Below are 15,273 nucleotides of genomic sequence, written 5' to 3'. Positions count from 1 at the left end.
AGATAAGAAATGCATAGAAGCTATGGATGAGGAGATGAATGCCATACAAAGAAACAAGAGATGGGATTTGGTTGAGCTACCAAAAGGTAAAGAATTCATTGGAGTCAAATGGGTCTATAAGACCAAGTACAATGCTGAAGGCAAAATTGAAAGACACAAGGCAAGGCTAGTTTTCAAGGGATACAAGAAGCAATATGGGAGAGATTATGAGGAAACTTTCGCACTGGTTGCAAGAATGGAAACCGTGAGAGCAGTGTTGTCCATAGCAGCACAAAGCAAATGGAAAGTTTACCAAATGGATGTGAAGTCGGAATTCCTAAATGGAGTGTTAAAGGAGGAGGTTTACATTGAACAGCCACTAGGCTATGAGAAGAAAGGCCAAGAGCACAAAGTGTGCAGATTGAAGAAAGCTCTTTATGGGCTAAAGAAAGCGGTAAGAGCGTGGTACAGTAGAATAGACTCCTATCTACTGGAAAATGAATTTGACAAATGTGATGGAGAACCCACTGTCTACATCAAAGAAAAGGATGGCAAGATTTTAATTATTGTCTTGTATGTTGATGATGTTAGTTTTACAGGTAATGATGACTACCTCATTGAAAACTTCAAATCAGTCATAAAAGAGGAATTTGAGATGACTGACATGGGTTTGCTGAGATACTTCTTAGGAATAGAAGTAGATCAAAATGAAAATGGGATTTTTATCTCTCAAGCAAGATATGTAAATGAAGTGTTGGAAAGATTCCACATGCAAGAGTGCAAGGGAGCAATCACTCCCACGGTAATGGGATTAAAACTCAACAAAGAGGACAACAGCAAGGATTTTGATCCTAGCTTGTATAAGAGCATAGTTGGTAGCCTTATGTATTTAATCGCAACTAGGCCTGACATAATGTTTGCTGTTAGTTTGATTTCCAGATTCATGGAGAGGCCAAAAGAGGCACATTGACAAGCAGCAAAAGGAATTCTGAGGTATGTCAAAGGTACAAAAAGATTTGGCATTTTCTATACTTTTTCAAAAAGCTCAGACTTAGTTGGCTACACCGATAGCGATTGGGCTGGTAGTGTGGATGAGTGGAAAATCACTTCTGGTTATGTCTTTCACATGGGTTCAGGAGCAATTTCATGGGCTTCCAAGAAACAGTCAATTGTGTCGTTGCCTACAGCAGAAGCAGAGTACGTGGCAGCTACAGCAGCAGCATGTCAAGCAGTTTGGATGAGAAGAATGTTGAGGAGCTTAGGCTAAGAGCAGGCAAAAGCAACAGTTATTTTTTGTGACAATAGCTCAGCTATTGCATTGTCCAAGAATTCTGTGTTTCACAAGCGAACGAAACACAATGATACAAGATTTCACTACATCAGAGAATTGGTGAACAATGGAGAAATTGTTTTACAACATTGCAGCACTCAGGAACAGGTTGCAGATATTTTAACCAAGCCATTGGACCAGAAAATCTTTGAATTTTGGAGGAAATGTCTGGGTATGATTGATAACCCAGCAGTTGAAATTAAAGGGGAGTGTTAAAATAATAATTTCAACTGCAGGTTTATTTGCGATGCGATCCATCGCAGATCGCAAATCGCTACCCCCTCCACTTCTTGTCCCATGCACTTCGATGACGATGATGATGCGATGCGATCCGATCGCATATCGCAGTTCACTTCATATGTTTGTGCTTCAATTTGTTGTGTTCAGCCAAATGCGATTTCGCGATGTGATTTGATCGCAAATCGCACCAACATAATGTTCCATTTTTTTTCCTCCCGATAGCCTTCTATGATGCGATCTAAATGAAGTCAACGGTTGAAGTACAGGCCAGCAGAAAAATAAATTTGGCGTGATGTAAAAGTTTCTTTACAGCCAGTAAATGTCAGTAAAACAGTAAATGCAATTTACTGTGGGTTGGTAAGTTTTGGTGAAGATTTTAATTTTATTTCAGCGGGAGTATGGGCTCAAGTAATAGTTGGTAAAAGCATTTAATTTTTATTATTTCTTTTACGGAAGCATGGGAAGTGAAAACGTGAAGTAAGTTCTTATTGTTGATATATATATGTAATGTTCTTTTTGTTGTGTTGATGAGAGTGAAGAAGGAATTGTAATGCACAGCAGTGCGAAGTAAGAAGAGTGAAGAGGGAAGAACGCAGCAGTGCGTATATATACACAACAGTGTAAATTGTATTGTAATGCACAACAGTGCGAAGAAGTAAAAATATAGAACGCAGCAGCGCGTGAATGAAAAAGAAAGGCAACAGCAGCAAAATATAATATACAGCAGACACAGCAATTTGAGTCATTTGTTTTTGTAAATCCCTCTGTGAGAGAGGAAGATCATATTTTTGTAACAACAGTTTCTTTCCTTTATTAATGAATAGAAATTTGTTGGTGTGTGAGAACTCTGTTAGCTGCAAATAATTTTTTTTAAGTTTCCGCTGTGTTAAGATCCTGTGTGAAAAACAAAGAATTGTTCCCTGGTCTTTTGAGTTTGAAGTCACCTGAAATTTCCAACAAACTGTAAGAAAACGCGATCACGGCCCTTATGAATCCGTCAATCTACACCCCTAATCGCGAGGTGATAGTTTTAATATTATTATTAATGTTGGCATTCATGTTCATATATGCATTTGTTTTCCGTCTTCGAAATCATAACCTCCAGATCTGATCCAACTCCTGCACGGATTATAAAAACAAAACATAGGCATTAATACCAGCTGTGAATAAAGTATTACAACAGTACCAAATAGCAGTCCGCACAACACTTGCAAACAAAACTACAATTTCACAATTGAGCTACTGAATTTAGGCATTCTACGCCCTAATCTCTGCACCACTGTAAATACAATAATCTAAAATTTCCGAAACTATGGAAGGAGTTGATTCATTAACAGGAACTTTGAAATATTCTGAGAGAGATTGTATAAAACTTCGTATACATAAAGGCAGTACTGCAGGTGATATTGTTGCCAAGCTTTGATGAGAACTAACAAAATTTCCTAGCCTAATCGAACTTTTAAGATAAGGATGGCCATTATCTTTATATATATACAAAAAAGATAATTTAAATATATTAAAATTAGGATATAGAGATGTTAGTGCTATAAAGATGACAAATTTTTATTTTAGAGCTTATGATGGTTTTGAAATATCTTAACATTATGTTTTATGAAGTAACTCTTAATTTAATAATAAAATAATAATAATATAATTGTTAATGTTATAGACAAGTCAAATGCCATGTTATGTATAAGAACTTTATGATACATATATAATCTTGGACATAATTTCGAAATGGGAGAAATGAATGGTCAGTAGATAAATCTATAATTTCTTATAAATATATAAAATGAATAGCCACTTCTTTGGGTTGTCAATTACCATTCATTGGGTTTATAATCATTGAGTTTATAATATAATTTTCTTGGGTTTATTAATCTAAGGGTTTGTATTCCTAGGGTTTAATATAATTTCATTGGGTTTATAACCATGGTCATTGATGGTCCAACATCATATTGTGACAAATATTGTCCCAATATGAAAATCAACAATGTTCAACCATGGTCAAACCATGGTCAATATGAGAATCAACCATGGTCTAATGTCACATGATGGTAAATATTTTCTCAATGTAAATATCAACCATGGTTAACCATCATCAACCATGGTCAAGCATGGTTAATGATAGTCAACCATGGTTAACCATGGTCAACTATGGTCCAATGTCGCATTATGACAAAGATTGTCTCAATTTGAAAATAAACCATGGTCAACCTTTATCTATCATGGTCAATTATCGTTATTAACCATGGTCACATTGTGACAAAGATTGCCTGATTGTTCAACATCAAATTGTGTCAATCATAATCAACCATGGTCCAACGTCGCATTGTGACAAAGATTCTGAATATGAAAATCAACCCTGGTCCAATGTCACATTATGACAAATATTTTCTCAATACGAAAATATATCATGGTCAACCATGGTCGAACGTCCCATTGTGACAAAGATTATATCACTATGAAAGTCAACGATGCTTAACCATGGTAAATCATGGTCAACCATTGTCAACCATCATCCAATGTCACATTCTGACAACGACCATCTCAATATGAAAATCAACCATGGTTATCCATGGTCAATCATAATATCAATAATATCAATCCCTAAGGTTTATAATATCAATCCATTGGGTTTATTAATCTAATGGTTCAAATTTTTAGGGTATAATACTATTGATAGGTTTATATTAATAACCTTTGGGCTTAATATAAACCCCTTTGATTTATAATCCATTAGGTTTCTAATATAAATTCGTTGGGTTTATGATATAAATTCTTTGGCTTTATTTTCATAGGTTTATTATTAAGCGTAGGTTTTACAATATTAATCCCTTGTGTTTATTAATTTTATGGTTTATATTCCTAGGATTTAATATTCAACAATGGTCAACCATGGTCAAACGTAAGATTGTGACAAAGATTCTTTCAATACGAAAACCAATCATGGTAAACCACCACATTTTGACAAAAGTTCTCAACATGAAAATGAACCATGGTTAACCATGGTCCTACATCGCATTATGACAAAGATTATCTCAATATGAAAATATATAATGGCCAACCATGTTTCAATGTCGCATTTTGACAAATATTGTCTCACTATGAAAATCAACCATTCTCAACCGTGGTCAACCATCTTCGAACATTGCATTGTGACAATGATTATCTCAATATGAAAATTAAAATGGTCAACCATAATATCAATAATATCAATCCCTAGGGTTTATAATATCATACCCTTGGGTTTATTAATCTAAAGGTTCATATCTCTAGGGTATAATATTATTGATACATTTATATTATTAATCCTCGGGTTTTATATAAATCTCTCGAGTTTATAATCAATTGGGTTTACAATATAAATTCCTTGGGTTTATAATATTAATTATTAGGTTTATATTCCTAGGTTTATTATTGAGCCTAGATTTTATAATAGTAATCCCATGCGTTAATTAATTATAGGGTTTATATTCCTATGGTTCAATACTCAACCATGGTCCAACGTCGCATTTTGAAAATTATTTTCTCAATATGAAAATCAATAATGGTGAACCATTGAATTGTGACAGATATTGTGTGAATATCAAAATCAACCATGTTTGTGTTAGGGTTTATAATATTTATGTGAGGGTTTATAATATTTATCTAAGGGTTTATATGCATTTGGTTTGCAATATTAATCTTTTGGGTTTTTTGGATTTTAGTATTAATCCTTTGCATTTATTAGTTCCCTAGGTTTATAATATCAATCATTGTGGTTTATTAATCTAGGAGTTCATATTATTAGGGTATCATATTATTCATAAGGTTTATAATTAATCCTAGGGTTTAACATAAATCTTTTGAGTTTATAATCCATTAGTTTTATAATATAAATCCCTTGGGTTTAAAATATTAATCATATGGTTTATATTTCTTGGGTTTAATACTAAATGTAGGTTTAGAATATTAATCCGTTGGGTTTATTAATTTTAGGGTTTATATTCTTAGGGAATAACCCCCATTAACCCTAAAATCAATATTCTTAGGGAATAATCCCTTGGGTTTTTAGTATTAATTCCTTGGGTTTATAATATAAATCCCTTCGGTATATCGATATAAGGGTTCATATTCCTAGGGCACAATATTATTCATAGGTTTATAATATTAATCCCTTATTTTCAATATAATTCATGGTCAACCAAGGGTTTATATACTTTGGATTTATAATATTAGCCCCTTGGGTTTAATAATATTAGTCCCTTCGGTTTATAATACCTTAGGGTTTTATTATTAACTCGTTGGGTTTATTATTCTCTCGGGTTTGCAATATCAATCCATTAGGTCTATTAAATCCTAGGGATTAATATTATAAACCCAAGGTATATAAACCCTAAAATAAACATGGTTGAGAATGGTTAGTTCTCATTTTGAGACAATCATTGTCACAATGCTATGTTCTTCCATGGTTGACCATGGTTAACCATTTTTATTCCAAGGTATTTCATATTTATCATAGAGTTTATATACCTTAGGTTTATAATATTAATTCCCTTGGTTTAACTTTATTCCTTTGGGTTTATAATCACTTGGGTTTAATACTGAAAGTTCAAGTAATAATAAACCCTAGGGAATAATATTAAACCCTAGGAATTAATTTTAACTACAAACCCTATCAATAATATTATATCCTAGGAATATGATCCCTTAGATTAATACACCCAAGGGATTGATATTATAAACCCCAATGAATTTCATATACCTAAGGGGTTAATAATAAAATTCCAAGGTATTATAAACCTAAGGGAATAATATTAACCCAAGGGATGAATACTATAAACCCTAGAGTTTATATTCCCTTGGGTTTTTAGTAATGTTAACCCATAAGGTTTAATAATATTCCCTATGGTTTATAATTTCTTGGGTATTTAGTTTTAAACCTAAGGGATTATAAACCAAAAAGAATAATATTAAACCCAAGGGATTAATATTATAAACCCAAGGCACACTAGTTATTCTGATAACTTAACGGATCTAAAAGTTGAGGAAAAATGTGATCTGGTCTGCGATCACCCCGCCTGCAAAACTTCTGAGAACCCTAAACCCTCATCGCCCCTGACGGCTCGAGCAGTGCCATCGGACTCCTTCTGAAAGCCTTTAATGGCTAAGCTGGTAGGAGGGGCGGGCTCTACCCCCCCTCCTCTGAACACCCCAAACTCTGACATGAATCAGAACGAGACTCCACTGACCCCTTCTGGCACTGTCCATGAATCTGAGCAGGGAGGAAAAAGGACGAATGGAAAAGAGATGCCCACAGCTCAGCCTGAAGCGATGGAAATAGAAAAAGAGGTGCACCAAAAAGCCTCTTCGTCACAGCCAAAGGCGACCTTGGCAACCTGTATTCTGAAGTCCGTAGAACGCATCAAGGTTGATTTTCCAAGTCATCGCATAAACGGTGAGATCCAACACATGCAGGATCATGCGTTAATAGGAAAGTTTCTTGGATTCTGGCCTACTGAAAAGGCCTTGCAGGGATGGATAGCATCAAAATGGAAGCCCAAAGGACAGGTTACTCTGTAGCTTGAATCGAAAGGCTTCTTCACAGCCATCTTCCATTGTGTGGAGGACAAATCGTGGGTATTCGAAGGCGGCCCATATTTCTTTAACTCCTCAGGACTCTATCTCACGGAGTGGAAGCCAATATTTAACCCTGATAAAGAAGACTTCAGCTAGGCTCCAGTATGGATACGAAAGTATTCCCTCCCAGCAGAATACTGGAAGGAAGAAACGTTTGCAGAAATTGGCAACAAACTTGGGACCTTCATCAAAGTTTCGACGGAAACAAAGTCCCGCAAATACACCTCGTACGCCAGGATCTGCGTTCAGATGCACCTGACCAAGGTTTTAACTGACTCGGTAAGTCTCTTTCACGATGAATTTGAATGGATACAGCCTCTAGATTATGAGAATATCCCCTTTCGCTGCCCTAAATGCCATGAGCATGGACACCTCTTCCGAGACTGTCCTCTAAACCTGCAGTCTAAAGCCTCTTCCAATGAAACCATCAAAGACTCGGAAGGCTTCACCAAAATTCCTAATCTCCATAGGCATGCCAAGAAAAGCCAGGCAGTCCATGATATTGCCACCAAATCGGATTCCCAGAATAGATTCTCTTCGTTTGCTTCCCAGGATCCGCAGGACCTACCTAGCTCTGATCCCCTGGAGAATATTACTCTGCCTTCATCTTCCCTCCATCCCTCAGCCCCCATGCAGTCCTCTGATCTAGTTTCTTCTTGCCCATCACCTCAACAAACGGCGGATAATACAAAAATGGTTTCAGATCTTAGCCCCTTACCCTCAGACAAGGGGAAATCTGTTCTAGATTTCAAGCAGCAGGCTTCAGCCATGGATCTAGATGCAGCTCTTGTTCTAAGTCTACAGGAAGCTGCAGATGAGGATGATCAGAGCTCCCATATCATCATGGAGGAAGATCTGGAGAATATTATCCTAGAGGGTCTTGATATCTTCAAACTTGAAATGGCCTGCAAACAAAAAGAATTTAACTCCATTCCACCTTGGCAAATAGACAGGCTTGAAGGAGTCTTGACCAAAGTGCAGCACAATTAAAGTCTTGGTATACAAGGAGGAAGCCCTTGGGATGGAAAAAAAAATCTCAAAGAAACCAAGAAAAGGGGAAGTAAGACAGACCTTCAGAGGACCATAATAGTGGGAGAAATACTTATGGAATTGGGGCGATTCCCTAAGTTGACAAAGTTTTATAAACCCAAACCTCAGTTTCCATGGAGCTCATCTCCTGGAATGTGAGAGGACTCAATAGCCCCTCAAAACACCGGATGATCAAAAACCTGATTCAACAAGAAAAACCATCCATAGTTTTTCTTCAAGAGACAAAAAGTAGCAACACATCTATTTATAGAATTCGAAATAAGATTTGGGCAGGTAGCAACTCAATTTCAGTTGACGCCTCAGGGGCCTCAGGCGGACTAGCCATACTATGGAATCCGCAGACTCTTTCACTATATGACTTCCATGCCACCCATCACCTCATTCAAGCGTCCTTCCACCTCATTGGCAGCAACATCCACGGGCATCTCTCAAATGTGTATTTTCCGCAAAATATTCAGCAAAAACTAGATCTGCTGGAAACAATCTCTATTCTAAATGAGAATAGGCAGTTCCCCCTCTAGATTGGCAGAGGAGACTACAATATCATAAAATCGATGGAAGAGAAAACAGGAGGCAGAACCAGGCTAGAGAGTGACAACAATGGCCTCAGAGAACTCATTCAGAATAATCAACTTATGGACATTCCAACCTCCAATGGAATTTCTACTTGGACTAATAAGCACAGGGGCATTCATCATATCGCCTCCAGGCTCGATAGGTTCATCCTGTCGGACAATGAAATTCATTTGGGCGGGGACTTCAACGCGTCAATCGCACCCCAAGGAGGATCTGACCACTGGACAATTATGTTACAATGGTCTAGGCCCAGTACTCGCTGCAATCGACCCTTCTGATTCGAAGCCTTCTGGCTTACAAATCCAAACTTCAAGACAGTGGTAGAAGAAGCATGGAAATATTTTATCCCGCCAGAGGGGGCCAAAATGTATCAATTCCAACAAAAGTTGAAAAACTTAAAACAAGTCCTCAAGGGCTGGAATCACACACATTTTGGCAACATACAGGAGAATCACCAGAGGCTGGAAAAGCAAATGGAAGCACTTCAACAAACTTTCATCCGAGAAGGCAGAACAGAGGAACAAACACAACAGGAGTAGATCCTTTGGAATCAAATAGAAGAACGCAGGCAACAAGAGGAAATTCTCTGGCGTAAAAAATCCAGAATCAGCGGGCTAAAAGAAGGGGAGAAGAATAACAAATTCTTCCATAAAACAGCCATCTGAAGGCGTATGCACAATAACATCACTTTCATAAACAATCAACAAGGGGAAAGAGTAGAAGCACACGAAGATATGGAGAAGGAGTTCACAGGCTACTTTCAGGATATCCTCAGGGAGCCCACAGGTAACAGAGATGAGGCAATCAGAACTATCACGCAACACATTCCTTGAATCATAACGGAGGACCACAACAACAAACTGCTTCAACCTACGTCACTAAAGGAAGTTGAAGAAGCTATGGACCAAATTAAACATGGCAAGGTTGCCGGTCGAGACGGCTTCACAGCCAATTTCTTCATGAATTTTGGGAGCTCATCAAAGCTAAAGTATGGGAACTAGTGGAGGAATCAAGAATTATGAATTGGATTCTCCTTGCCCTCAATACAACCTTAATAGCATTGGTTCCAAAAGGTGAAGAACCGAGCAAGCCTGAAAATTATAGACCAATAGCGCTATGCAATGTAATCTACAAGCTCATCTCAAAGGTCATAGCGAATAGGCTCAAACCTCTCCTTCCACTACTCATTTCTCCAGAACAGACAGGATATGTAGAAGGAGGGCAGATCATGGATGGAATAATTCTATCAAATGAGGTGATTCACTCATTAAAGCTTCTAAAAAAACCAGGTATGTTACTAAAACTGGATCTCTCTAAAGCCTTTGACAAACTCAGTTGGAATTACATTCAAAAAATGCTATTGGCTTTTGGTTTCACTTCTACTTGGACCAGATGGATCATGAACCTTATTTCCTCTCCCAGCATCTCCGTCCTGCTGAATGGCTCTCCCTCCTCTCCCTTTCGTCCCTCTTGGGGCATCACACAGGGGGATCCTCTCTCACCTTTCCTCTTTGTTCTAATGGCAAAAGGGCTCAGTGGGCTTCTCAAATCCGTTGCTTCCTCCCAATCTCTAAAAAGAATCTCTATACATGGTCTTCCTCCTCAGTCCCATCAACAGTTTGTTGACGACACTATGTTATTTGGTCATCCTTCATCACAAGAGGCCTCTGTCTTCAAATCCCTGCTTTCCCTCTTCTCCGAAGCATTAGGCACTTCCATCAATGCCTCGAAGTCTCAGCTCTTCTTCTTCAACACCCCCCCCTCTACGCAAAGAAACATTGCCAGAATTCTGGGGTATACCATATCCAAGCTTCCATCAAAATACCTAGGGGCACCCCTTGTGGACTCTGTCGTCAAACATGCCTCTTGGAAGACTCTACTAGATAAATTAGAATCAAAGCTTTTGTCATGGAATTTTCGTGCTCTAAACATGGCCAGCAGACCGGTCTTAATTAAATCGATTTTACATGCAATGCCTTTTTATCTCTTTTCCATTATGGCAGCTCCAAAATGGGTCCTTAAAACCATTCGAAACCTTCAACGCAACTTCCTATGGGGTTCCTCTGGCTTGAACAGAAAATGGGCTCTTGTTAACTGGAAAGAAGTCTGCAAAATCAAATCAGAAGGCGGTCTAGGCTTGCGAGATCCTCTTCAAAGAAATAATACAATGGGAGCATGAATGTGGTGGAATTGGATCTCCAAGCCACACTCACCATGGGCCAGACTATGGCAAGCAAAATATGCCCCAGGTAGTCAATGGAAAGATCTTATCAGAATCAGTTCCACAACCCAAGGATCACCAATATGGAACACTGCAAAGCTCCATAGCAAGTTCATTCAAGAGCACAGTTTCTGAGAAATTCAGTCAGGTACATCGGCAAGGTTCTGGGAGGATTCATGGCAGCAACTCCCAAAGCTGGCAACTTTATTTCAAAAGTCTCTTTGGCAAATGCAGATGCAGCAGGCGAACCTTACTTGCATTCATCAATTCTGGCAACAATCCTCAAATCATGACTTTCGAATCTGGAAGCAGGTTAGCCTCCGGCAGATGGACTGGCAGGGAGAAACCTACTCTGACATAGATCAAGAACTTATCTATAGAAGAATCTGTTACTCCAACCAGCAGGACCAATTAAGATGGGGTCACACGCCCAAAGGAAAATTCACCACTAAATAAGCTCACTAATTGCACTATTTAGAAATCTAGATAGACAAGGACCGAATATGGGAAAAAGTCTGGCAACCAGGACTATGGCCCAAAATTTCAACTTTCTTATGGCCTCTTAGTAAAAGGCGCATACTCACTTGGGACAACCTGTTAAAGCGCGGATTCATTGGGCCATCAAGATGCCCAAATTGTAATCTCCACTCTAAGACCATCAGTCATTTAATGGAAAAATGTCAGCTAGCTACGCAACTCTGGAAGAATGTTGAAAAATGCAACATGAGATCGGAAGCAAGGATGGAGGATGTAACAGAAAATATAAGGAAATGGACTAAGAACCCTTTTAAAAGCTCGCTTCTCAATTCTCTGTGGAGTCTAATGCCAGGCTTTCTATACTGGATTCTCTGGAAGGAAAGAAACTATAGAATCTTCAATAACACCTTCAAGTCAATAGATGCTCTGTGGCTCATCTTCAAAAAAAATCTACAAGAAACTCTTGTTGTCAGAACTTGGTCTGCTACAGATCTCCCAGACTCTCCAAAGGAATGCAACATTCTGAAAGAATGGAATTTGGACCTCTCCTTTTTAGAAAAGGTCAACACCCATCCCACAATTAGTACCACCTCTCCAGCAAGCTCGTCCCCTCCGGCAAACAACTCCTACAAGCTGAATTTTGATGGGGCTGCCAAAGGAAATCCCGGGCCTACGGGCTTTGGAGGAATCTTCAGAAGCCACACGGGAGCAATACTGCATATATTCTATGGATCAATTGGCAAAGATACTAACAACGCAACAGAACTGGAAGGACTCTGGGAAGGCATCTGCATAGCAGAACAAAAACATTTCTTCCCTCTGGAGGTTGAAGGAGACTCTCTTATTCTTATAGCTGCTGCAAAAAGAATACAGGCAGGTTCTTCAGCTGTCAAGGTCGCATCAAGCTGGAGATTGCTGAGCAGGCTGGAATCACTGGAGGAAAAGCTACAAAATCCCCTAAGCATAGCCTTCCAGCATGTAAGAAGGACAGCTAACCAAGTAGCAGACAGACTGGCTAACCAGGGTGTATCTCAGCTAATTCCATACTTCTCAGGTTCACTTGATATGGTAGATGATGACCAACTCAAACAAGACTGCATTTCTTTGGTGCAGAAAGATCTCTCCCTCCCGGATGCGGGTGCTTAAGGTGAGCGGCGGACAGATGGGGAGTCACATGGGCAGGGGTCAGCCCATGTGTGACACGCAGTACCTCGCGGGATGTAAGAGAGGTTCGCATGCTGGAATACCAACGAGGGCATTAATGCTGTTCTTGTCTTCCATAATTCGTCTCCTGGCTAACTGTGCGATGGCGATTAATAAACCAGGAGCTCCTACTACACTTGTGCATTCTTCTGCAATCATCTGGCATTCCGCTGCAACACTCGCGCATTACTCGGTGGAGCGGGGGAATGAGCAAGGGCATTCATGCTCTGTGGCCAATTCAGGGACTATCACAAGCTTGAGAGCAATCCCCAGGCGTTGTGAGCCAAATTCGGTGGCCCCGTCCTAATTAATCCCTCCTCTCCGGGTTTCTGCAAGCGGGTTCTTCTTTATCCAGCAATGCGAGGTGAGAGACTGAGAATGTGCAGTAGACGAGGAGGCTCTTGCGGATGGGCTATCACTCAGAGGCCTGCCCCTATTTCTCCTTCCTCCTCCGTCGAGGTTACGTCTGAGCAGCAGCACCTCCATGGTAACAGAGCCGGACGAGGCAGAGGGCTGGGGATCGAACGCATAATTGATTGTGGACATGAGGCCCATCCTACGGTCAGAGATCAGGCAGATGCAACTCTGGAAAACCCTCCTCAACTTCAAGGGACAGTGCCTATAATTGACCTGCAATGCCTTGTTAGGGAAATCTCCCCCTTAGCTACTCCAGCAGCTCTTGCGGGTCCAAGCGAACCTATTCAGGGTCTCCCTTCCAGCGCGGTGGTCCCTCTCTCCGATTCTGACGACTCTCTGCAATTTGGGTGTCGAGTTGAGGAAGCGCCCTACACCACGGACGATGAATGATCAAGTCAAGCAGTTTGCTCTCGGCAGCCTAGGCCGCAGGAGCATCACTCTATCTTTGAATCCTGTGTTTATGTATCAGTTCGGCAGTATGGGTTTGTATGTCTATGTGTCGGCAGTATGGGTCTATATGTCAGTCAGTCCATGTTTAAGCGGTTCTCATCATCGCCATGTTTTTCTATCTTAGCATGTCCTTGTTACATACTGTTTAGAGTCACTGTTTCGAGTCTTAGGAGAAGACACAACAGAAGATAGTAATCCAAATTTTGACTGTGTTCAATTTTGGAAGGTGTAAATCTGGGCAAACTGTCAATTTCTGGGTAGGATTTACAAGGCCATGGCCTTGTTGTAACTCTGAATGTAATTTATGACCTTTTTGTACTATAATAGAATTAGCCTTATTCAGAAAAAAAATAATTATAAACCCAAGGTATATAAACCCTAAGATAAATATTTATCTTAGGGTTTATATACCTTGGGTTTATAATATTAGTCGCTTGGGTTTAATATTATTCCCTTTGGTTCATAATCCCTTAGGTTTTAGTATTAATCCATTGGGTTTATTATTCCTTTAGGTTTATAATATCAAACTCTTGGATTGATAATATCAATCATGGTTAACCATAATCAACCATAGCCAACGATGGTCAACCATGGTCAAATGTTGCATTGTGACAATGACTGTCTCAATATGGAAATCAACCATGGTCAACGATTGTCCAATGTCAGATTGTGATGATTATTGTCTCGATATGAAAATTAGTCATAGTCAGGCATGGTCAATCATGGTCTGATGTTGCATTGTGAAAAAGATTATCTCAATATCGAAATAAACCATGTTAAACCATGTTTACTTTAAGATTTATAATGTTTATCTTAGTATTTATATACCTTGGGTCTATAATTTTTATCCCTTGGGTTTATAATATAAATCCCTTGGATTTATGATATTTATTTCTTGGGTTTATTAATCTAAGGGTTCATATTCCTAGGGTTTAATATTTTTCCCTTAGGTTTATAATCCCTTTGGTTTTTAGTATTAATCCCTTGGGTTTATAATATCAATCATGGTTGATCATGTTTTATAACTTCAATCATGGTCAACCATGGTCCAATGCCACATTGTGACAATGATGATTAGCCATGGTCCAACTAATGTAGTTCATCCTTAGAACAAAGGTGAAAAAATCCATTTATCCTAAAGAATAAATAACAAAGATGCATCACAGTCTCGAGTTAATTGTTAGTAATTAGCCATTAATAATTAGTTATTGAATTAATAAAATTAATATTTATTAATTATTAGCCATAGACGAGATGTTAGATGTTATAAATTAGTCGTTATTTATTAATAATATTAAACTATATATATAATCTAGTTATTTATTTATGAAATTATTTATTTATAAATGAAATAGAAATTAAAAAGAAAAAGAAAATACCACAGGGTATCAAAACATATTCTCGTTAAATAATTAATAATGAATTGATTAATAATGGAATATTTAATTAATAACTAAATATTTAAAAATTAATAATTTATTAATGATAATAATAATATGAATTAATAATGAAAAAAATTATAATCATTATTAGTGTTATTACTAGATTTTTATGTTATTAAGATTATTATTATTATTTATTAATATTACTATTATTATCCCATAGATATTATTATTAAATATTTAATTTATATTACATAATTTAAAGTAAAATTATAATATTAATAATTAATATTAATTATTAATTATTAATTATAATGATAATAATA

Source organism: Pinus tabuliformis, chromosome 1_1, assembly GCF_031772625.1.
Source record: "Pinus tabuliformis cultivar Carrire ecotype Pingquan chromosome 1_1, CPIR1, whole genome shotgun sequence".
NCBI lineage: Eukaryota > Viridiplantae > Streptophyta > Pinopsida > Pinales > Pinaceae > Pinus > Pinus tabuliformis.
This window is presented reverse-complemented; position numbering follows the sequence as displayed.